This window comes from Mastigoproctus giganteus, chromosome 10 (assembly GCF_048544385.1).
Source record: "Mastigoproctus giganteus isolate SK-2022 chromosome 10, ASM4854438v1, whole genome shotgun sequence".
Taxonomy (NCBI): Eukaryota; Metazoa; Arthropoda; class Arachnida; order Uropygi; family Thelyphonidae; genus Mastigoproctus; species Mastigoproctus giganteus.
The window spans coordinates 57,737,464-57,763,193 of record NC_143584.1 but is presented as its reverse complement, the minus strand read 5'-3'; the positions used below and the strand labels follow the sequence as shown (position 1 = coordinate 57,763,193).

Genomic DNA, 25,730 nt, shown 5'->3' with positions numbered 1-25,730 from the left:
GCATAGCGTCAGTAGTGTCCTTAACAACCCTGCCAACCTTTGTATCATCTGCAAACTTGGACATTAAACTTGATATCCCATCATCAATATCATTCATAAACACCGAAAACAACAACGGACCCAACACTGAACCCTGAGGAACTCCACTAATAACATTAGTCCACGTTGAGCAGTGTCCATTGATTACCACTCTCTGTCTTCTGCCACTCAACCATCCCCTTATCCAGAGCAGAAATTTGCCTCCAATGCCACACTGCTCCAATTTGTGCAGCAGTCTTCCATGTGCAACAGTATCAAAAGCCTTTCTAAGATCCAAGTATATAATATCAAAGTTATTCCCTGCATCCAGTTCTTTTGTGACTACATCATAGTATCCAATCAAATTGGTCAGGCAAGACCTGCCCTTAACAAAACCATGCTGCGTCTGAGCTATAACTGAATTCTTGTCTAGATGATCCTGTAGTGCTTCTTTAACCAGTGCCTCCATTAACTTACCTGGAACAGAAGTTAAACTAACTCAGAAGTTAAACTAACTCATCCAGCTCACTGCCAATGATATACAGGAATTTTTCTATCAGGGATAAGGAGGTGATTATTCCCTTGTATAAGGCAATGGTTAGGCCACATCTTGAGTACTGTATACAGGTCTGGAGGCCTCATTTCAAGAAGGATGTAGAGCTGCTGGAACGGGTACAGAGAAGGGCAACAAGATTAGTGAATGGAACAAAGGGTTGCTCTTACGAAGAAAGGCTTAAGTTTTGCAAATTACAGAGTCTGGAGACTAGGCACCGGCGAGGTGATCTGATAGAGGTGTATAAGGCTTAGAATGGTTTGAGCATGCTTAATGCCAATGGGATTCTTCATCTTGCTCAGAATAATCACCTCAGAGGGCATAAATTCAAATTGAGGAAGGACGGATGTCCGATAGATGTGCAGAAATTTGCCTTTGGCCAGCGGGTGGTTGGTTGGTGGAACCGACTTCCATCACTTGTTGTTGAAGTTGATAGCCTAAACAAATTTAAAGCTCAACTGGACAGGTATTTCGAACAAACGGAGGGGTGAAATGGGAGTGGTTTTTTTTTTTTTTTTTTTTGGCTGATGCTGAATAAGCTTGCTTTCTTGCATCATATGCCTCTACTAATGCTAATGCTAATGTCTGCCAGGGGCAAAGATTGATGATGTTGTAGAGCGGATATCATCTTTTAAGGGTACAAAAGGTACACGTTGGCACTAATGATATAAAGAGTAGGAGACCGGCGGAATTACTTAACAAGTACAGGTCACTGATGAAAGAAAGCCGTGAATTAGGGTTGAATTTGAAAGTGTCTGCAATTCTGCCCAGACACGATAGGAGGGAGTATATGATGAGAGCACTGTCGATCAATTCGGCCCTGGAAAGATTGTGCAGGGCTCAAGGGGTAGAATTTTTTTCAGCCCGGTCTGTACTTGTTAACAGGAGAGACTGCTTCTATAGGGATGGGATACACTGAAATAGAAAAGGTGCAAGAATGTTTGCTGATGCTATCGAGGCAGTGTTAGGTGGGTCGGAAAATTGTTAGATTGGGGGGATACAAGGACTAATAGATTAACAGCAGCCACTGGCAGAGGAGAAAGTGATTCTTGCACTGCTTCTATTGGAATGAGCAGCAACCTGGAAAATAAGATGCAGGATATTTCAGAGACTGCTGGGAATCATGGGGGTACAAGTGAACACATGGGTTGTGTTAGGTAAAGGGAAGGGGTATTGCTTTCGTAAAGGGGACTACGATGGACTGAGACAGTATTTAAATTCTATACAGTGGGATCAACTGATGATGTTACCAACAGCAAATTGTAATTTTCAGGAAATATGTATGAAGGAAGGTTGTTCCAGAAAACGGCAGTTGAATGAATAAATGAGGAAGATGAAAAGTTGGTTCTGTGGGTTTGGAGTTGGACAGTAAATGGATGTTGGCTGGTGGCGGCACGTGTTCGGACTGTTTTGAAAGAGAGAGCGGGAATTATAGAAGCCAATTCAGAAGAACAGTGCCCAAGGGAAGTATCTGTAGAAGAGGCATGCAGCAGAAACAGTATGTCTATGTGAAAGCGAGTGGAGAGACTCTGTTAGAGATTAATCATTAATTAACCTAACTACCCTATTCTGAATGGAATCAAGAAGTCTGAGAGAGGTTTTGGGGGTACCACCCCCAGATGCGGGAACAATATTCCATGGCAGGACGGATTTGCGATTTATACAGAGTGAGCAGCTGTTTGGAAGAAAAGTAACGCCGAGAGCAAAAGAGAAAACCAAGTTTTTTTGATGCAGAGGAAGCAATATTTGTAATGTGCTTGTGCCAAGAGAGATTAGAAGTCAGGGTAATCCCCAAAAGAGATATATCATTTTGCCTAGAAATCGGAGTGTCACTATAGATAAGCATAGGAGCAGAAGGATCCTTTTTTTTTGCGAGATATAAGACAATACTGAGTTTTAGAAGAGTTGAAATCAACTAAGTTGTCTTTGCCCCACTGGAGAATTACCTGAAGATCGGCATTTAAGGAATTGGTAGCAGATTTTCGAGAAGTTGAGGCTGATTGAGCAGGACAAGGTTTCTCAAAATGGAAAGTAGAATGCAATGTGCTATCATCGGCAAAACTATGGATAGGATTTCCAGTCAATGGAAGGAGGTCATTAATATACAAGAAGAAAAGAGTGGGGGAAAGAACTGAACCTTGGGAGACACTGGCATTAGTGTAGAAGTTAGGAGACAGAGAGCCATCTACCATCACCCTCAATGAGCGATCAGAGAGAAAACTGGATAACCAATCACTAAAAACAGTTGGCAAACCATAAGATCGAAGCTTGTTTAGAAGACCTTTATGCCAAACACGATCGAAAGCCTTCGAGATGTCAAGAGCAACTACTTGTGTTTCACCGAACGTTTCCATTGAATTAGTCCATAAATGGGTAACATAAGCCAGAATATCACCAGTGGATCGACACTGACGGAATCCATACTGGCGATCATTGATCAGACGGAAGGTTTCTAGGTTGTTTAAGAGTTGGTGGTTAATTGATTTCTCCATTACTTTAGAAAGAGTAGAAGTAATTGCAATGGGACGATAATTGGATGGGAGGGATTTGTCACCCTTTTTAGGAACTGGCTGGATATGAGCAAATTTCCAAGCAGAAGGAAAAGCACCTTTGGAATAAGAAAGTGAAAAAAGGTGGCAAAGAATAGGAGTAAGTTCAGGAGCACAGGTTTTGAGAACAAGTGGAGAAATACCATCAGGACCTGGAGCTTTCTTAGCATCAAGATTCATCAAAATCCTTCTGATATCCTTTTGACGGAATACCACAGGAGGCATTGAATGGAGCGTGTTGGGAATGGTGGAAGGTGTTTTACCAAGATCATTAATACATGAGCTGGAAGAAAAATGGGATGCTATCAGGTCAGCTTTATCTTTGGCTGAAGTGACAACAGAACCATCTGGTTTGGACAGAGGTGGGAGCAGAGATGGGCAAAAGTTGCGGCCAATAGCTTTGGCAAGAGACCAGAATGCTCGGCTACCATTAGGGCAAGAAGCAAGTTTTATACTCTTAACCTGTTCAAACTCTAGTTTGGACTGATTAATAACTGCTTTACAATTGTTGCGAGCTTTGGTGTAGGCAGAAAATGAAACTGAAGAATTACAGACAAGCCAGTTACGATATGCAACATTCTTCTCTTGAACAGCCTTAGCACATTTATTGGAAAACCAAGGTTTAGATAAAGGACGAGATTTTAATGTGGAGTGTGGGATAAAGGATTCCATTCCTGCAAGAATAATTTCACTGACACGATCTGAGCAAACGTTGACGTCAGAAGTTTTAAAACAGTAATCCAACCAAGGAAAATAAGAAAAGAAGTCTCGCGGGTCATCCCATTTTGCATTCTTGTAATGCCAAACAACAGGAGGTTGGGAATAGCCATGAGATATAGGTTCCATTGGAGAAGAGACAATCACCAAGTTGTGATCTGAAGCGCCTAAAGGACCTCTCACTTCAACCGTGTACTTAGAAGGGTTGTTTGTGAGAAAAAGATCAAGCGTATTGGCTCTATTATTAGGATTGATCGGTAATCTTGTAGGTAAATGAACAATCTGTGCTAGGTCATTAGTAATTGCAAAAGGCTCAGCATCTCGACCTGCTGGGTCGGTGTGACTAGAAAATGGAAGCCACCTGGAGTTGTGAACATTAAAATCACCAAGGAAAATTAGCTCACTGTTAGGAAAGTTGGACTGGAGAAAGTCAAGTTGCAAAGAGAGGAAGTCAAAGAGCTCCAAGTGGAGCTCTTTGACCAGTGTGTTGGGATTAGTGGAGTTGGGAGAACGGTAGAGACAACAGATGAATTTGACACAATGAGATAGAGAGATTTTAAGCCAGAGAAGATCAAAGAGAGGAGATTCAAAATTTCCAAGTCTCTGACAGGGAATATCAGAACAGACATATGCACAAGTACCACCTTTGAGGCGAAAGGAATCATACAGCGAATAATTTTGGCATCTGAGATGAGCAGTAGTTTAATCAACCGATAACTGAGATTCTGTCAGAAAAGGTACATGGGGTTTGGCAGACTGCAAGTGGAAATGGACATCGTTGAGATTAGAATTGAGACCACGTATATTTGTGAAATGAATTAGGAAGTGCTTGGAAGGTTTAGATCTTTTCACAGATAAGCTTTCTCTATTAGTTTGACAATTCGTGGTGTATTCAATAGTAAGAAAAAGTGAGTGGGACATGCTGTATGAAGTAATGAAATTTTTGGATATGGCGTACACGTGGTAAGAATAAAGAATATACCCAGATCCTTGACATAACGTGGCCTCGACAATGCTCCCTTCCTACGTACTACTCGGACTCCCTCCAGTCACTATCTGGCAGAGTAGAGGTAGCAAGATTATACACTAGCTGATCCGGAAACCACCTAGAGAGTTACCAATAGGTTCGGTCCGGTGTACTAACTAGTGGCCGGCCTGCGAACACCGTTTTAGAGCTGTACCCTCGAAATGTAAGGAATATTGGATCTCGCCACGACATTCATCATAACCTCAAAAGTCATCAATCATACTGCATGATGGAAGAGATAGGGAAGGGTTGACCGCAACTTAGCTCTAGAGACTAAACATGGGTTCCACCACTTGAAGCCTCCAATAAGCAAAGTGGTGGTATTTCACCGGTTGATAAAAGTCATCTACCACCTAGTACTGCCTGGTAACATTGAGGGGCGGCGTTCCTCCATGTGGTGTGGGCGCCACACCTCGACCCCTGCTTGCATTGTTTCACACCTGGGTGGACACCCACCATGTACTTGTGCATGGAGGTACCCATTTCATGTATCCATCCTTTCCAATAGTTTGTCTGCTTCTTCCTTGAATTTATTCAAACTATCCATTTCCACAACAACAGATAAAAGCTTGTTCCAGCAATCAGTCACCTGCTGGCTGAAGGTAACCTTTTGCACATCTATTCTGCAACCATTCTTCCTCAGTTTGAATTCATGTCCCTTCATGTGTATAGTCTGAGCAAGAGAAATTCTTCCTATTGCTCAGACATTCTTCTTTCATCTTCTTAACCTCCAGCCCATGCATTAGCATTAGTAGAGGCATTTGATGCAAGAAAGCAAGCTTATGCAGCATCAGCCAAAAAAAAAAAAAAAAAAAAAAAAAAAAGTAACATAAATAAATAAAAATAACCACTTCCACTTCACCCCTCTGTTCGTTCGAAAAACCTGTCCAGCTGAGCCTTAAACTTATTTAGGCTATCAACTTCCACGACAAGGGATGGAAGTCTGTTCCACCCACCAACCACCCGCTGGCTAAAGGCAAATTTCCGCACATCTATCCTACATCTGTCTTTCCTCAATTTGAATTTATGCCCTCTCAGGTGATTTTTCTGAGCTAGAGGAAGAATCCCATCAGCATTGAGCATGCTCAAACCATTCAAGGCTTTGTACACCTCTATCAGATCACCCCGCTGGTGCCTAGTTTCCAGACACTGTAATTTGCAAAACTTAAGCCTTTCTTCGTAAGAGAACTCCTTTGTCCCATTCACCAATCTAGTTGCCCTTCTCTGTACTCGTTCCAGCAGCTCTACATCCTTCCTGAAATGAGGCCTCCAGGCCTGTATACAGTACTCTAGGTGTGGCCTGACCATTGCCTTATACAAGGGAATAATCACCTCCTTATCCCTGCTAGAAAAATTCCTATATATCATTGACAATACACCATGAGCTACTCTTGCAGCTCGTCTGCACTGCTCAGAGAACTTCATATCTGCCTGCACCACCACCCCCAGGTCCCTTTCATTCTCTACCACTGTCAGTGTAGTACCACAGAGTTGATACGTTGCTCTGGGGTTGCTGTTTCCCATATGTAGTACTTTACATTTGTCAATGTTAAACTTCATTTGCCACCTCGAAGCCCATCTGCTCAACCTTTCCAAATCCTGTTGCAGCAGCATAGTGTCAGTAGTGTCCTTGACAACCCTGCCAACCTTCGTATCGTCTGCAAACTTGGACATTAAGCCTGATATACCATCATCAATATCATTTATAAATACAGAAAACAATAAAGGCCCCAATACTGAACCCTGAGGGACTCCACTAATAACATTAGTCCACGATGAGCAGTGTCCATTGATTACCACTCTCTGTCTTCTCCCCCTCAACCACCCCTTTATCCATAGCAGCAACTTGCCTCCAATGCCACACTGCTCCAATTTGTGCAGCAGTCTTCCATGTGCAACAGTATCAAAAGCCTTTCTAAGATCCAAGTATATAATATCAAAGTTATTCCCTGCATCCAGTTCTTTTCTGACTGCATCATAGTATCCAATCAAATTGGTCAGGCAAGACTTCCCCTTAACAAAACCATGCTGTGTCCTAGCTATAACTGAAGTCTTGTCTAGATGATCCTGCAGTGCTTCTTTCACCAGTGCCTCCATTAATTTTCCGGGAACAGAAGTTAAACTCACAGGTCTATAATTACTTGTGTCAGCCTTTGATCCCCCTTTGTGAATTGGGGTCACATTTGCACATCTCCAGTCAATGGGTACCTCCCCTGAGTCCAAGGAAGCTCTCATAATTATGGCTAAGGGTTTGCTTACCTCCTTTGCTGCCTCCTTTAATATAACTGGATAGATCCCATCCACCCCAGGTGCCTTTCTTGTGTTTATCTTCAACAATTTCTCCTCCACTTTGCTCTCAGTTATTACAAGATTCTCTAGCTTACTGCTAGAGTTGAATACACCTCTGGCATTCCCCTCGCTGAATAACTCCTCATGTGTGAATGTCGATGCAAAATATTCATTTAGTTTGTTAGCTACCCGAGCAGGGTCATCAACAGTTGACCCATCGATCTCAAGTGGACCAATCTGATTCATCCCCTTCCTTCTAGAGTTTACATAAGTAAAGAACTCTTTGCTGTTTTTCTTCGCATCCCTTGCCAAGGATCTCTCGTAATCTGCCTTCGCCTGCCTAACCTCCTTTGTAACTTGGTTACAGATCAACTTGTATCTATCATAGGCGTCCGTGTCACGTGTTAATTTGTATGTATCCCATGCATTTTTCTTCTCTGCCATATGCCTCATTAGTTCATCTGACAACCATTTAGGCCTAAACCTTGAACAATATTTCTTAGTTGGTATGTAAAGCCTAGTAGCTTCCACGATAAGTTCTTTGAATGCTTCCCATTTTGAATTTGCTGTTGGCAATATCATCAGTTGATCCCACTGTATAGAATTTAAATACTGTCTCAGTCCATTGTAGTCGCCTTTACGAAAGCAATACCCCTTCCCTTTACCCCTAATGGTAGTTACCTCTTTGAGTAACTCCCACTTCAGCACACTGTGATCACTGCCACCAAGTGGTTCATTTATCTGCAGATTCTTAATGCATGAAGAATCACTACTGATAATCAAATCAAGAGTATTACTCCCTCTAGTTGCCTCCCGAACATGCTGATGTAGAAAACAATCATCCAATAAATCCACAAAAGCCTTGCTTCTGTCTGTGTGACCAGCCCCCAAATTCCAGTCAATATCTGGGAAATTAAAATCCCCCATTATAAGACTCTCTGATTTACTGGCCCACTCTATTTCTCCGAACAGTTTCTTATTATACTCATCAGTCATTAGGCCTATAGCACACTCCTACTCTCAATTTTGATCTCCCAATGCTTATGTCACACCAAACTGACTCGACACTGCACTGTCCAGCGATTTCGACTGGCTTCACTTCCTTGGATTTTATGTGTTTTTTAACTAATAGCATAACCCCTCCTCCCTTCCTATCCTGTCTATCCTTTCTGTAGACATTGTACTCCCCAAATTCCAGTTCTGCATTCCTTATATCTGTGTGACACCACGTCTCTGAAATCCCCACAATATCTGCCTTTGATGTTTTGAGCAATACCTCAAATTCATCAAATTTATTTACTAAACTCCTAGCATTGGTGTACACACAAGTATACATGCACCTGTTCTTTTTCTTAGCTACCCTAACACAACCCATGTGTTTACTTGTACCCCAATGATTCCCAGCAGTCTCTGAAATATCCTGCATCTTATTTTCCAGGCTGCGGCTCATTCCAATAGAAGCAGTGCAAGAATCACTTTCACCTCTGCCAGTGGCTACTGTTAATCTATTAGTCCTTGTATCCCCCCAATCTAGCAGTTTTCCGACCCACCTAACATTGCCTCGATAGCATCAGCAAACATTCTTGAACCCTTTCTATTTAAGTGTATCCCATCCCTGTAGAAGCAGTCTCTCCTGTTAACAAGTACAGACCAGGCTGAAAAAAATTCTACCCCTTGAGCCCTGCACAATCTTTCCAGGGCCGAATTGATTGACAGGGCTCTCATCATATACTCCCTCCTATCGTGTCTGGGCAGAATTGCAGACACTTTCAATTTCAACCCTAATTCACGGCTTTTTTTCATCAGTGACCTGTACTTGTCAAGTAATTCCGCCGGTCTCCTACTAAGTACTATGCACGATACTAAGTACTATATGTTCTAATACCTCTCATGTTTGGGGTTTTCATGAAAAAAGAGGAAGAATCCCATCATCATTGAGTTTGCTCAAGCCATTCAAAGCCTTAACACTTCAGTCAGATCACCTTGCAGTTGCGTAGTCTGTAGATGCTGCAATTTGCAAAAATGAAGCCTTTCTTAGTAAGAGTATCCCCCCTGTTCCTGTCACCAGTCTCATTGCCCTTCTCTCTACCTGTTCTAGCAGCCCTACATCCTTTTTAAAATGATGCCTCCAGACCTGTATGCAGTACTCAAGATGTGGCATGACCATTGCCTTATACAATGGGATAATTACATCCTTATCCCTGCTGTTAAAATTCCTGTATGTCATTGACAAAACCCCATGAGTTGTCATGGCAGCCTGTCTGGTGGTCAGAAGACTTCATATCTTACTGCAAATTTCCCCCTGTCCTTTTCATTTCTCACTACCCTGAGTGTAGTACTACATCATTGATATGTTACTCTGGAATTACTGCTATTCATATGCACTGGAATGGGTTTACTTCCAGGGGTGGTTGAGGCTGACAACTTGGAGAAATTCAAAGTCAAATGGTTAATTGCCTACATGAAGATGGAAGCACATAATTCGTCCATTTTTTCATTTGTCAATGTTAAACTTCAGTTGTGATTTCAGTTAAAATCCCTCTGCTTAATTTTACTGGACCTTGTTAGAACAGCCTATTACTATCATTACTTCATTAATTATCATTATTAACATTGTATCATCTAAAACTTAAATTTGAAGCCTGATATAACTTCATCAATATCATTAATAAAGATTGAAAAGAAAAAAGGGCCCAGAGAACCCTGTGGGACTCTAATAGCTAATAATGTTAGTCCACAAACAAGCAGTTTCCATTGATAACTGCTCTCTGTCTTCTCCTACTGAACCAAATTAATTGACACGCTTCTCATCCTGTACTCTTGCCTATCATGTCTGGGCAAAATACCACATGCTTTCAAATTTAGTCCTAACTTAAAATTTTTTTCTCTGTGTTACTTCAAACCTGTGAAGTAATTCCTCTGCTCACTAATTCTTAGTATCTTTAGTATAAACGTGTACAATATCACCTTTTGTGTCCTTAAAAGATAGTGAATTTTTATCCCTGGCTGATGTGCCCTGGTTCTTTTCCATCTCTACTTTTTGCATAAAGCATTTGCTGTTTCCCTGACATTATTGTTGTTGACCATAGCTACTTTCTCCCTTTGCTAATCCTGACCTGCTGCAAGAAAGTAGGCTCTAGCAAAGGCACATGATGCAAGAAAGCAAGCTTACATAGCATCAGCCAAATAAAAAAAAAAAAAAAAAAAAACCAAAAAACCCCCCCTTATTTCACCCATTCACTCGCTTCAAATGTTTGTCAAGGTCTGCCTTGAATCTATTTAAGCTATCAACTTCTACAACGACAGATGGAAGTTTGTTCATGGAATCAACCACCCGCTGGCTAAAGGCAAACTTCCGCACATCTCTCCTATAACCATCTTTCCTCAATTTGAATTTATGCCCTCTCAGGGAATTATTCTGAGAAAGAGGGAGAATCCCATCAGCATTGAGCATGCTCAAACCATTCAAAGCTTTATACACCTCAATCAGATCACCTCGCAGGTGCCTAGTCTTCAGACACTGTAATTTGCAAAACTTAAGCCTTTCTTCGTAAGAGCAACCCTTTGTTCCATTCACTAATCTTGTTGTCTTTCTTTGTACTCGTTCCAACAGCATCCTTAAAATGAGGCTTCCAGACCTGTGTACAGTACTCAAGGTGTGACCTGACCATTGCCTTATACAAGGGGATTGGCTATTGCCTTATCCCTCCTAGAAAAATTCTTGTATATCATTGACAAGACACCATGAGCTACTCTTGCAAACCATCTGCACTGCTCAGAAAACTTCATATCTGCCTGCACAATTATTCCCAGGTCCTTTTCATTCTCTACCACTGTCAGTGTAGTACCGCACAGTTGATACGTTACTCTGGGGTTACTGCTTCCCATATGTAGTACTTTACATTTGTCAATGTTAAACTTCATTTGCAACCTCTCAGCCCATCTGCTAAACTTTACTAGATCCTGTTGCAGCAGCGTACTGTCATTAGTGTCATTAACAACCCTGCCAACCTTCGTATTGTCTGCAAAGTTGGACATTAAGCCTGATATACCATCATTCATTCATTCATCATCAGCCATTTTCAGTCCACTGCAGGATGAAGGCCTCTCCAGCAACTTTCCAGTTCCTTCTGTTTTGAGCACTGGCCATCCATTTACTACTCAAAAACTCATGAATTTCATCTATCCATCTCCGCCTTTGTCTTCCAGGTTTTCTTCTAGCTCCTCTTGGGTACCATTCTGTTATTTTCTTAGTCCATCTGTCATCATGTCTTCGAGCTATGTGTCCTGCCCAAGACCATTTTAGTTCTTTAGTTTTGATAAGAATGTCCTTTACTTGAGTTTGCTGCCTAATCCATGTGTTTCTCTTCTTATCTAACAGTCTGATTCCCAATATAATTCGTTCCATTCTTCGCTGTGTAGTTCTTAGCTTCTCTTCCATTCTTTTGGTGAGTGCCCAAGTTTCACTTCCATAAGTCATGGTGGGGAGTATACATTGATTCATTATTTTATGTTACATTATTTTTTTTTATATTACATTAAAACATTAAATTTTTTTACATTACATTAAAACATTATTTATTTTACATTATTTATATGCTGATGATATACCATCATCAACATATAAATACAGAAAACAACAATGGATCCAACACTGAACCCTGAGGGACTCCACTAATAACATTGGTCCACGAAGAGCAGTGTCCATTGATTACCACTCTGTTTTCTCCCACTCAACCATCCCTTTATCCCTAGCAGTAATTTGCCTCCAATGCCACAGTGCTTCAATTTGTGCAGCAGTCTTCCCTGTGCAACAGTATTAAAAGCTTTCCTAAAATCCAAGTATATGATATCAAAATTATTCTTTGCATCCAATTCCTTTATGACCACATCATAGTATCCAACAAAATTTGTCAGACAAGACTTCCCTTTAACAAACCCATGCCTTTATGGAAAGAAATAAATTATAAAGGGAAGTATATCTAGTATGGAACAAAAATGCTTTGCACTGAAGATGTGTATTTTTAGAGGAGTTACGTAAATCACACTAGTAAATCCTTTATATTTTCAAGGAAAAAATGACAATGTGGTAAAAACTTTACTTTTTCTTGGTATTGGTAACACAAAAAGTAACAGGCTAGCAAGATATAAATTTTGTGCCTTAATATGTGTGATGATAAAACTAAAATAACATGTTTTCGTATAATAACAATTTATATGTATATATGTGGGCTGTTGGCGCCTCCGTAGACAGGTGGGAAAGAGCAGCAGTGCGTAGCACACACTTCTTGATTAGACTGGGTTCGAGCCCGTCACCACCAAATACGGAGGATGCGGAAAGGTCAAGGGAATGACCACCGCATATTCCAGGAGCAATATGGCCTTAGTTGCTAATGCTCCTAAAAACCAAATAACAAAAAATATGTGGGCTGTTCAATAAAGAATGATTATAATTTTTCATGATCATTGATCTTGTTATTTCTAGTTGAGCTACAGAATTTAAGACGAAACCAAGCTGCATCACATAGCAACTGTACATTTAAAATTTTTTTTTTTATGAAAACCCCAAACATGACAGATATTAGAACCTATAGTACTTAGTACCATGCTTGGGTTGCAGGTTGAGAAGACGAAAGAAGATATTTGTTGACATTAAACTTGAACTTCTGTAGACTGTAATTTTCAGGAAATACGCATGAAGGAAGGTTGTTCCACAAAACAGCAGTTGAATGAATAAACGAGGAAGATGAAAAGTTAATGGTACATGTTCGGACTGTTTTGGAAGAGAGAGCAGGAATTATAGAAGCTAATTCAGAAGAGCAGTGCCCATGTATGTATCTGTAGAAAAGGCATGCAGCAGAAACAGTACGTCTATGAGATAGTGAGTGGAGAGACTCTGTTAGAGATGAGTCATTAATTAACCTAACTGCCCTCTTCTGAATAAAATCTCGAAGCCTGAGAGAGGTTTTGGGGGCACCGCCCCAGATGTGGGAACAGTATTCCATGGTAGGACAGATTTGCAATTTGTACAGAGTGTACAGATTGGAAGAAAAGTAATGCCAAGAGCAAAAGAGAAAACGAATTTCTTTAGAAGAAGAGGAAGCAGTATTTGTATTGTGCTTGTGCCAAGAGAGAGAGAGATTAGATTAGATTAGAGAGATATTCTTGCCCAGAAATAGGAGTGTCACCAAAGATAAGCATAGGAGCTGAAGGACCCTTTTTGCAAGATATAAGACAGGACTGAGTTTTAGAAGGATTGAAATCAACTAAGTTGTCTTTGCCCCACTGGAGAATTACCTGGAGATCAGCATTTAAGGATTTGGCAGTGGATATTCGAGAAGTTAAAGCAGATTGAGCAAGGCAAGGTTTCTCAAACTGGAATGCAATATGCTATCTTCGGCAAAACTATGGATAGGATTTCTGGTCAGTGGAAGAAAGTCATTAATATACAAGAGGAAAAGAGTGGGGGGGGGGGGAGAACGGAACCTTAGAGGACAACAGTGGATCTAGTGGAGACATTAGAAGACAGAGCCATCTACCATCACCCTCAGTGAGCCGTCAGAGAGAAAACTAGATAACCAATTGCAAAAAACAGTTGGCAAACCATAAAATGGAAGCTTGTTTAGACGACCTTTAGGCCAAACATGATCGAAAGCCTTTGAGATGTCAAGAGTATCTGCTTATGATTTTCCGAACTTTTCCATCGAATTTGTCCATAAATGGGTAACATAAGCCAAAATATCACCAGTGGATCGACACTGATGGAATCCATACTGGCGATCATTGATCGGATGGAAGGAATGAAGGGGCGATTCTCCAATGCATCAGAGGATCAAAAAATGTGCGAAATGCGAAATGTTTGCCGACTATTTTAAAACAGGACATGATCTAGCCAAGGAGGATGCCTTTGTGTGTGCTAGGTGTCTAGAGTGCCAAAAAATTCTGTGCAAACTCAGCGTTTTGATGGGCGTCTATGAGAGCTTGAGGTGTAGGGTAAATTCCCTCAAAAATTAATATGAGGGGCATCAAGCTGTCAGCTGCCATGATACACAGGAATGAGCTGTCAGCTCATTCCTGTGCATCAGGCAACACAGAAACAATCTCCAAGGCAGAATGCGCTGGTCCCAAAAGAACTAGTTATTGTTGGTGACTCTGTTGTCAGGGAGACGGGGAATATACTATGCAAGAAGGATAGGTGGAACAGGACCAGGGTATGTCTGCCAGGGGCAAAGGTTGATGATGTTTTAGAGCAGATATCATCTTTTAAGGGAACAAAAAGTGATATTGTTGTGCATGTTGGAACTAATGACATTAAGAGTAAGAGATCTGCAAATTTACTCAACAAGTACCGGTCAATGTTGAAAAAAAAGTCGGGAGTTAGGGTTGAATGTGAAAGTTTCTGCAGTTCTGCCCAGACACAATAGGAGGGAGTATATGATGAGAGCGTTGTTGATCAATTCGGCCCTGGGGAGATGGTGCAAGGTGCAAGGGGTAGAATTTTTTTCAGCTTGGTCTGTGCTTGTTGACAAGAGAGACTGCTTCTACAGGGATGCGATACACTTAAATAAAAGGGGTGCAAGCGTGTTTGCTGATGTTATCATTGCATTATTAGGTTGATCGGAAAACTGCTAGATTGAGGGAATTCATAGACTAATAGATTAACATTACCCACAGGCAGAAGGGAAAGTGATCCTTGCAGTGCTTCTATTAGAATTAGCAGCAGCCTGAAAAGCAAGTTAATGGAGATTTTCAGGGCTACTGGGGAGGCACCTCCGTAGCCAGGTGGGAAGGAGCAGCGGTGCTTAGCACACGCTTCTTGATTAGACCGGGGTTTGTCACCACCAAATACGGAGGATGTGGAAAGGTCAGGGAATGACCACCGCATATCCCGGAGCAATATGTTGCTAATGCTCCTAAAAAAAAAAAACCAAATAACAAATAACAAGGGCTACTGGGAGTCATAGTGGAACAAGCAAATACATGGGCTGTGTTAGGGAAACTAAGAGTAGGAACATGTGCATGTATACTTGCATGTACACCAATGTTAGGAGTGTAGTTAAAAAAAAAAAAAAAAATTGATGAGCTTTTAGTGCTAGAAAAGACATCAAAGAGAAATGTTGTTGGGATATCAGAGACATGGTGTCACACAGATATAAGTAGTGCAGAATTGGAATTTGCAGAGTTCAATGTTTACAGAAAAAAATAGACAGGGCAGGAAGGGAGGAGGGGTTATGCTGTTAGTTCAGAAACACATAAAATCTAAGGAAGTGCATCCAACTGATGTTGGTGGACAATCAATGTGGAGTCTGTTTGGTGTGACATAAGCACTTTGAAAGGAAAAATGAGAGTAGGTGTGTGTTATAGGCCTAATGAATCTGATGGGGATAATAAGCAATTGTGCAGAGAAATAGTGTGCCAGAAATCAGAATCAGTAAATCTTATAATGCGGGATTTTAACTTTCCAGATATTGACTGGAACTTGTGGATTGGTCACTTGCACACTAGCAAGACTTTTGTGGATTTATTGGATGACTGTTTTCTGCAGCAACATGCTTGAGAGGCAACCAGAGGGAGTAATACTCACGATCTCATTATGAGCAGTGATTAGTTGAAGTTAAACATAAGGAAGCCACACGGGATGGATGGGATCTATCCAGTTATATTAAAGGAGGCAGCAAAGGAAGTAAGCAAACCCTTAGCCATAATTATGAGAGCTTCCTTAGACTCAGGCGAGCGGCCCATGGACTGGAGGTGTGTAAATGTTATCACCAATTCACAAAGGGGGTTCAAAAGATGACCTGAGTATGATGTGGGAATTACTTAAAGATGTAACTACCATCAAAGCTAAAGGGAAGGCTTTTGCTTTCGTAAAGATGACTACAGGGAGTCTCAGACAGTTTTTAAATTCTGCACAGTGGGATCAACTGATGTTTTACCAACGTTGAATTCAAAATGGGAAGCCTTCAGGGACTTAATTTTGGCGGCTACTAGGCATGGCACCTCCATAGCCATGTGGGCAGGAGCGGCAGTACGCAGCACACTCTTCTTGATTAGACCGGGGTTCGAGCCCGTGACCACAAAATACGGATGCGTCAGGGAATAACCACCACATATCCCTGAAGCAATATGGCCTTAGTTGCTAATGGTCCTAAAAACCAAATAACAACGACAACAACAGCTACTAGGCTTTTCATTCCAACTAAAAAATACTGTTCAATATTTAGGCCTAAATGGATGTCAGATGAATTAATGAGGCTTGTGGCAGAGAAGAAAAATGTATGGGATGCATATAAAGTATCAGGTGACACATTAGCATTAGCACATTAGCATTAGTAGAGGCATTTGATGCAAGAAAGCAAGCTTATGCAGCATCAACCAAAAAAAAAAAAGTAACATAAATAAATAAAAATAACCACTTCCACTTCACCCCTCTGTTCGTTCGAAATACCTCTCCAGGTGAGCCTTAAACTTATTTAGGCTATCAACTTCCACGACAAGGGATGGAAGTCTGTTCCACCTACCAACCACCCTTTGGCTAAAGGCAAATTTCCGCACATCTATCCTACATCTGTCTTTCCTCAATTTGAATTTATGCCCTCCCAGGTGATTATTCTGAGCAAGAGGAAGAATCCCATCAGCATTGAGCATGCTCAAACCATTCAAGGCTTTGTACACCTCTATCAGATCACCTCGCTGGTGCCTAGTTTCCAGACACTGTAATTCGCAAAACTTAAGCCTTTCTTCGTAAGAGCACCCCTTTGTCCCATTCACCAATCTAGTTGCCCTTCTCTGTACTCGTTCCAGCAGCTCTACATCCTTCTTGAAATGAGGCCTCCAGGCCTGTATACAGTACTCTAGGTGTGGCCTGACCATTGCCTTATACAAGGGAATAATCACCTCCTTATCCCTGCTAGAAAAATTCCTATATATCATTGACAATACACCATGAGCTACTCTTGCAGCCCGTCTGCACTGCTCAGAGAACTTCATATCTGCCTGCACAACCACCCCCAGGTCCCTTTCATTCTCTACCACTGTCAGTGTAGTACCACAGAGTTGATACGTTGCTCTGGGGTTGCTGTTTCCCATATGTAGTACTTTACATTTGTCAATGTTAAACTTCATTTGCCACCTCGAAGCCCATCTGCTCAACCTTTCCAAATCCTGTTGCAGCAGCATAGTGTCAGTAGTGTCCTTGACAATCCTGCCAACCTTCGTATCGTCTGCAAACTTGGACATTAAGCCTGATATACCATCATTTATAAATACAGAAAACAATAAAGGACCCAATACTGAACACTGAGGGACTCCACTAATAACATTAGTCCACGATGAGCAGTGTCCATTGATTACCACTCTCTGTCTTCTCTCCCTCAACCACCCCCTTTATCCATAGCAGCAATTTGCCTCCAATGCCACACTGCTCCAATTTGTGCAGCAGTCTTCCATGTGCAACAGTATCAAAAGCCTTTCTAAGATCCAAGTATATAATATCAAAGTTATTCCCTGCATCCAGTTCTTTTGTGACTGCATCATAGTATCCAATCAAATTGTCAGGCAAGACTTACCCTTAACAAAACCATGCTGTGTCCTAGCTATAACTGAAGTCTTGTCTAGATGATCCTGCAGTGCTTCTTTAACCAGTGCCTCCATTAATTTTCCAGGAACAGAAGTTAAACTCACAGGTCTATAATTACTTGTGTCAGCCTATGATCCCCCTTTGTGAATTGGGGTCACATTTGCACATCTCCAGTCCATGGGTACCTCCCCTGAGTCCAAGGAAACTCTCATAATTATTGGTAAGGGTTTGCTTCCTTCCTTTGCTGCCTCCTTTAATATAACTGGATAGATCCCATCCACCCCAGGTGCCTTTCTTCTGTTTATCTTCAACAATTTCTCCTCCACTTTGCTCTCAGTTATTACAAGATTCTCTAGCTTACTGCTAGAGTTGAATACACCTCTGGCATTCCCCTCGCTGAATAACTCCTCATGTGTGAATGTTGATGCAAAATATTCATTTAGTTTGTTAGCCACCTGAGCAGGGTCATCAACAGTTGACCCATCGATCTCAAGTGGACCAATCTGATTCATCCCCTTCCTTCTAGAGTTTACATAAGTAAAGAACTCTTTCCTGTTTTTCTTCGCATCCCTTGCCAAGGATCTCTCGTAATTTGCCTTCGCCTGCCTAACCTCCTTTGTAACTTGGTTACAGATCAACTTGTATCTATCATAGGCGTCTGTGTCACGTGTTAATTTGTATGTATCCCATGCATTTTTCTTTTCTGCCATATGCCTCATCAGTTCATCTGACATCCATTTAGGCCGAAACCTTGAACAATATTTCTTAGTTGGTATGTAAAGCCTAGTAGCTTCCAAGATAAGTTCTTTGAATGCTTCCCATTTTGAATTTGCTGTTGGCAATATCATCAGTTGATCCCACTGTATAGAATTTAAATACTATCTCAGTCCATTGTAGTCGCCTTTACGAAAGCAATACCCCTTCCCTTTACCCCTAATGGTAGTTACCTCTTTGAGTAACTCCCACTTCAGCACACTGTGGTCACTGCTACCAAGTGGTTCATTTATCTGCAGATTCTTAATGCATGAATAATCACTACTGATAATCAAGTCAAGAGTATTACTCCCTCTAGTTGCCTCCCGAACATGCTGATGTAGAAAACAATCATCCAATAAATCCACAAAAGCCTTGCTACTGTGTGAGTGACCAGCCCCCAAATTCCAGTCAATATCTGGGAAATTAAAATCCCCCATTATAAGACTCTCTGATTTACTGCCCCACTCTATTTCTCCGAACAGTTTCTTATTATACTCATCAGTCATTAGGCCTATAGCACACTCCTACTCTCAATTTTGATCTCCCAATGTTTATGTCACACCAAACTGACTCGACACTGCACTGTCCAGCGATTTCGACTGGCTTCACTTCCTTGGATTTTATGTGTTTTTTAACTAATAGCATAACCCCTCCTCCCTTCCTATCCTGTCTATCCTTTCTGTAGACATTGTACTCCCCAAATTCCAGTTCTGCATTCCTTATATCTGTGTGACACCACGTCTCTGAAATCCCCACAATATCTGCCTTTGATGTTTTGAGCAATACCTCAAATTCATCAAATTTATTTACTAAACTCCTAGCATTGGTGTACACACAAGTATACATGCACCTGTTCTTTTTCTTAGCTACCCTAACACAACCCATGTGTTTACTTGTACCCCAATGATTCCCAGCAGTCTCTGAAATATCCTGCATCTTATTTTCCAGGCTGCGGCTCATTCCAATAGAAGCAGTGCAAGAATCACTTTCACCTCTGCCAGTGGCTACTGTTAATCTATTAGTCCTTGTATCCCCCCAATCTAGCAGTTTTCCGACCCACCTAACACTGCCTCGATAGCATCAGCAAACATTCTTGCACCCTTTCTATTTAAGTGTATCCCATCCCTGTAGAAGCAGTCTCTCCTGTTAACAAGTACAGACCAGGCTGAAAAAAATTCTACCCCTTGAGCCCTGCACAATCTTTCCAGGGCCGAATTGATTGATAGGGCTGTCATCATATACTCTCTCCTATCGTGTCTGGGCAGAATTGCAGACACTTTCAATTTCAACCCTAATTCACGGCTTTTTTTCATCAGTGACCTGTACTTGTCAAGTAATTCCGCCGGTCTCCTACTCTTAATATCATTGGTGGACACAGAAGACTATGGCTGATATAAACTAGTCTCTAATCAAGTCACAAAGGAAGTTATGCAGGCGAAGGCAAATTATGAGAAATCTTTGGCAAAGGATGCGAAGAAAAACAGAGTTCTTTACTTATGTAAACTCTAGAAGGAAAGGAATGAATCAGATTGGACCACTTAACCTAGATGGGTTGACTGTTGATAATCATGCTCAGCCAGCTGATAAACTGATGAGTATTTTGCATCTACATTCACACATGAGGAGTTATTCAATGAGGGGAATGCCAGAAGTTTATCAAACTCTTAACAGGGAGTAACTATACACCTGTTAGTTTAACTTTGTTCTGCAGAAAATTATGGAATCACTGGTTAAATAAGCATTGCAGGATCATCTAGACAAGACTGCAATTATAGTTAAGACCCAGCATGGGTTTGTTAAAGGGAGGTCTTGTCTGACCAATTTGATTGGATACTATGATGTGGTCACAAAGGAACTAAATGCCAAAAATAATTTTGATATCATATATTTGGATTTCAGGAAGGCTTCTGATACTGTTGCACGTGGAAGACTGCTGTACAAATTGGAGAGTTATGGCATTAAGGGTAAATTGCTACAATGGATAAAGGGATGGTTGAGTGGGAGATGCCAGAGAGTGGTATTCAATGGACACTGCTCTTTGTGGACAAATGTTATTAGTGGAGTTCCCCAGGTTTTACTGGGGCTCCTCCGTAGCCAGGTGGGCAGGAGCAGCAGTATGTAGCACACGCTTCTTGATTAAATGGGGTTCGAGCCCATGACCACCAAATATGGAGGATGCGGAAAGGTCAGTGAATGACCACCGCATATCCCCGGAGCAATATGGCCTTAGTTCTAATGTTCCTAAAAACCAAATAACAAATAACCCCAGGTTTCTGTGTTGGACCCATTGTTGTTTTGTATATTTATCAATGATATTGATGAAGGTATGTCAAGTTAAAGTCCAAGTTTGTAGATGATACAAAGGTTGGCAGGGCTGTTAACGACAATAAAGACATTATGCAACTCCAGCTGGATCTAGAAAAGTTGGGAAAATAGGCTGATAAGTGGCAATTGAAGTTTAACATCGACAAATGCAAAATACTGCATATGGGTAGCAATAACTGAAGAGAAACATACCAACTGTGTTACTACACCCAGGGAAGTGGAAAGTGAAAAACACCTGGGGATAAGTGTGCAGTCAAATATGAAGTTTGCTGAGCAGTGCAGACAGATGGCCAGGGCAAGTCATGGAATCTTGTCAAAGATATGTATAGGAATTTTGCTAGCAGGGACAGGGAGGTGATTATTCCATTATACAAGGCAATGGTCATGTCACACACCCAGAGTACTGTGTACAGGTCTGGAGGCCTCATTTTAGGAAGGTAGGTAGAATTGCTAGAATGAGTACAAAGAAGGGCAACAAGATTGGTGAGGGGAACAAAGGGGTGCTGTTACAAAGAAAGGCTTAAGTTCTGAAAATTGTACTGCCTGGAGAGTAGACACCTGCGAGGTGATCTGATTGAGGTGTATAAGACCTTGAATGGGTTGAGCAAGCTGAATGCTGATGGGATTCTTCCTCTTGCTCAGATTAAGAACCTGAGGGGGCACAGTTTCAAATTGACGAAAGACAGTTGTAAAAGAGATGTGTGGAAATTTGCCTCTAGCCAGTGAGTAGGTGGAACAGACTTCCATCTTTTGTTGTGCAAGTTGATAACCTAAATAAATTTAAGTCTGAGCTGGGAAGGCATTTGGAATGAATGGAGGGATGAAATAGGAGGGTTTTTTTTTCCATTTTTGGCTGATTTTGCATAAGCTTGCTTTCTTGCATTGTATGCCTCTACTAATGCTAATTGGTATTGTTAAATTATTCATTCTTCGTTGCTCTACTGAAATATCCTGTTTAGTTAATATCTCTGAGAAAAGCAACTTATCAAAGTCTTTTTGAAGGTTGTTTCCACCACAACACCCTTGTTTCTGATTGTGTGTAGCAATTTGACTTTGACAGACTTAAGGTCCTGTTTAAGGTCTGCTTAACAGCCTTTTTAACTGCAGTACTTGTTTCCCTTTTACTATCAGTAGCTGCTCTTAAAATAAGAACATGTTGACTAAGAACAGTGGATTGGTATTTTTCTCGAAAACCAGCCTTGAACTTTCAAAACCATCAGTTATCTCAGGATGCATGGATCCTCTAATGGAGGCACAAACAATTTCTGGATCTTGGTTACCCCTAATAGCTTATGTATATGAAGGCCTCGCAGATTTGGAGATGTGATCTGAAAGGATATTGACGTAATATTCTATCTAACCATAAGCTTCTCGTTTTCAATGAGGAGGGCTGTAGTGATTGTTTCCATCTCAGACCACTTCTCTAGCACAAAATTCATTGCATGCTCCGTTACCTTGCTGGAATTCTGCTTAAGATAGGTGATTAATTCTGTTTTCAAATGATAGGCAGTATCATATATAGAAGAGAAATTTGAAACAACTTCTGCAGGGACCTTCCCTATAGAAGATTCCATGTGATGGGGGGGGATTTTCTGCAGGGATCTTCCCTAATTAAACTATTGCAGTTGTTTGGTAAAGAGCGGCAGAAGGTTGCCTGACCTTGTATCTTGCCCAGTGGTTGCTTTCTTTTCCTATCCAGTGTAACAACCTTTTGCAGAGATGAAGAGATTTCAAGTATAGAAGGATAATGAAGGGTCCTCTTACCATGAGAGGCTTAAGTTCTGCAAATTGCAGCAGCTGGAGTCTAGGCACCTGCGAGATGATCTGATTCATTTGTATAAGGCCTTGAATGGATTGAACACGTTGATTTCTGATGGGATTCTTCCACTTGGTTAGATTACAAACCTGAATTCAAATTGAGAAAAGACAGTTGTAGAATAGATGTGTGGAAATTTGCCTTTAGCCAACGGATGGTTAATTGCTGGAACAAACTTCCATCTATCGCTGTGGAAGTTGATAGCTTAAATAAATTCAAGGAACTGGACAAACTTTTAGAGGGAATGGTTGTGTGAATTTTTTTTTTTTGGCTGATGCTATATATGCTCATACGCTTGCTTTCTTGTATCACATTCCTCTATTACTTTCATCACCAGAATAACTTTGATAGAGAATCCCCTATTTGCTTGTGCTGAAATTCATCAAATCCTTTTCAATATTTGTTTTAACCTTGGTCATTTCAAGAACATCATCCTTTTCCTCATCGTCCCCTAGAAGCCTATTGGTCTATGCAGTAAGCTTTTCTTCTTCATGTTTGATCCTAGTACTGTGTCTCATTCGAATGGTCTCAGGAGTGTTGCTTCTAGAAGCAGCAGTAAGGACTGTCTTCTTCTAAGTCATCTTCTAATGCTTTTAGGGAGACAACCTCAGACTAATCAGTGCAACTCTCATCAGTAGAACCTGGGCGCAAAGGCAAGTGATCCTCGATAGCAGTTTGAACTTGAACTTTCTCCGAATTTTTTCCTTTTCTTTTTCTTCTTCTGGGTTTGGTGATCAAATTTATCAGGTTCAGGATTTCCATTCCCAAAATCCAAAGAGCTAGAACTATTAATCATAGATCGCTTACATTCTATATATAATTCAGTATTCACTGTTAGACGTAATGGGAGTCCCCCGATTGGATAGGGGATTTCTTATGAATCCTGTACCCACCTCCCTCCCTCCCTCCTTATCATTTCCATCCACATTCATTGTTTACGTGCAATCATGGAGAGAAGTCAGCCTTAAAGCCAAGTCTAATAGTAGATTATGGTCTTGAAAGCTGAATAGCAACAAGTTAATTTAAAAGACGATATCCTGATGGGAATCCCAAATTGTCTTAAATATTATAAATCCTGTATAATATATTGTACTTCAAATCGTTAGAAAAAGAAATATTAGCAGTTACTATTTAAAGTGCTAGTATGGCTTCCAAGCCGTAGATGTAAGGTAACTGAAATCGGTACAAGAATTAAAATCAGACCATTCCTACTTGAATGTAGTTTATAAACACAGTAAATGACGTCAGCATCACAACCCTTATATGGAGCACTAATTCAACATTTTGAAGAGTCACACCAGTTCAAATTATGAAGAAACAATATAGTAACTGCACGTTGGACTTGTGCGCATCTTGTTATCTTGGCAGTCGGTCAAGTTTATGCATGTTCAGTTTTGTCTATGTAACAATGCGTAGAAACACTATGCTGCTCTCATATTTTGTTTTCTTCTTAAGAAAACATCAGCTGATGCATATGAAATGTTAAGAGGCTTATGGTGAATCTATGCTTCTATATAGCACAGCGTGCAGGTTGTTTAGAATGTTTAAATATGGATGTCATTCAATCCCAAAAATCAATGGTCATGAAGCCCCAATCATTGCTACCACTGCAGAATCCATAAAGACTGCTTCTGTCATTATACAATGAGAAAATCATTGTATAATAGTAAAGCAACTGGCAGAGATGCTGAGAATATTAGTAGGAAGCATGCACAGTATTCACCGTGACCATTTGCATATGACATGTTTGGGTTCCAAGACTACTCATACCTGAGCAACAGCAAATTTGCATGGAGGTTGTCAAGATTTGTTGTAATGGATGGTTACTGAAGATGGTAGTTACAGGACATTACTACAGAACTGTATTCTATACTTTGCAGGATCTGCACAAGGTAATGTGATGAGACATGGCTTCATTATTTCGACCCAGAAGTAAGCAGCAAATCTATGGAAGCCTGTGCCATTGCCAACACTGAAAAAAGCAAAAGTTGGGGCTTCTACAGGAAAGATTATGGTGTTCTCTTTTTTTGACATTCAAGGAATGGTTTACCAGCCCTTTGTGCCACATCATACAAATGTTACAGGACCTTACTACAGAACTGTATTCTACACTTTGCAGGATCACATTCTTTGCAAGTGACAACAACTGCATACAGGTGGGTGGATGCTGGATCACAATAATGCTAGACCTCGCATAGCTTATACTGTCATTGAACACTTAGCCAACATTAATGTCAGATGTGTTCCTCATCAGCCCCGACCTTGAACCCTGTGATTTTTTAAAATTTCCTAAGCTAAAGAAGGAACTGCGAGAAAAACATTTCCAATCGTCAGAAGAAGTTGCAAATGAAGACATCGGAGGCTATTCTCAAATGCATTTCTGAAAAATGGCTTCAGCCATGTTTTTGAAGAATGGCAGAAATGTTGGAGTGAGTGCATTTAATGAAATGGGGACTATTTTGAACAGGACCATCAAAATATGAATGTTTAATAAAGGTATGTCGTGAAAAAAAATTATGATCATTCGTCATTAAACAGCTCTTATATATATATAAACCCATTTTTACATATTATGGCCCAATTGTGAGAAATATTATTATGGTGAATTTTATTTTTTAAAAATACGTGTTGGTTCGTGTCAGGGGCAGACAACCTTTATAAATGACAAGAAAAATAAAATGTCTGTGAGTTACACGTGAGGCAAAATTTTTTTTTTTTTTTGCTTTCCACAATTTTTAAGATCATTAAAATGGCGTATAATGAAAAAAATTGTCATAAACAGCTTTATGCTGTTTATTGTAATATTTGTACATACATATAATTAATTTTATTATTAAGATTTGTTTTGGTTTTTATGGTGCATGGGCAACTAAGGCCATGATGCGCCTATTATTAAGAAAAATGAAATACAAATTCAAGATAAAAATGCAATTATAGTAACAAAATACAAATACAATTTCTTTTTATCAGTAAATCGATGCCTGGATCGCTATTTGTTTTAGCAGTGCATGGAGTATTTTCTAAACTTACGTCAGAAATTCCAGGAATACAGCTAAATCAAAAATATATATATAATAAATGGCAGCCATTTATTATACATA

At 40.5% G+C, this 25,730-nt stretch overlaps 1 protein-coding gene across 2 annotated transcripts in view; it reads left to right on the top strand.

The window, feature by feature from the left end:
• CYLD (ubiquitin carboxyl-terminal hydrolase CYLD) overlaps nt 1-25,730 on the top strand; it is a 645,450-nt gene that overhangs the window by 86,698 nt on the left and 533,022 nt on the right. The gene's annotated exons all lie outside the window — the stretch shown is intronic.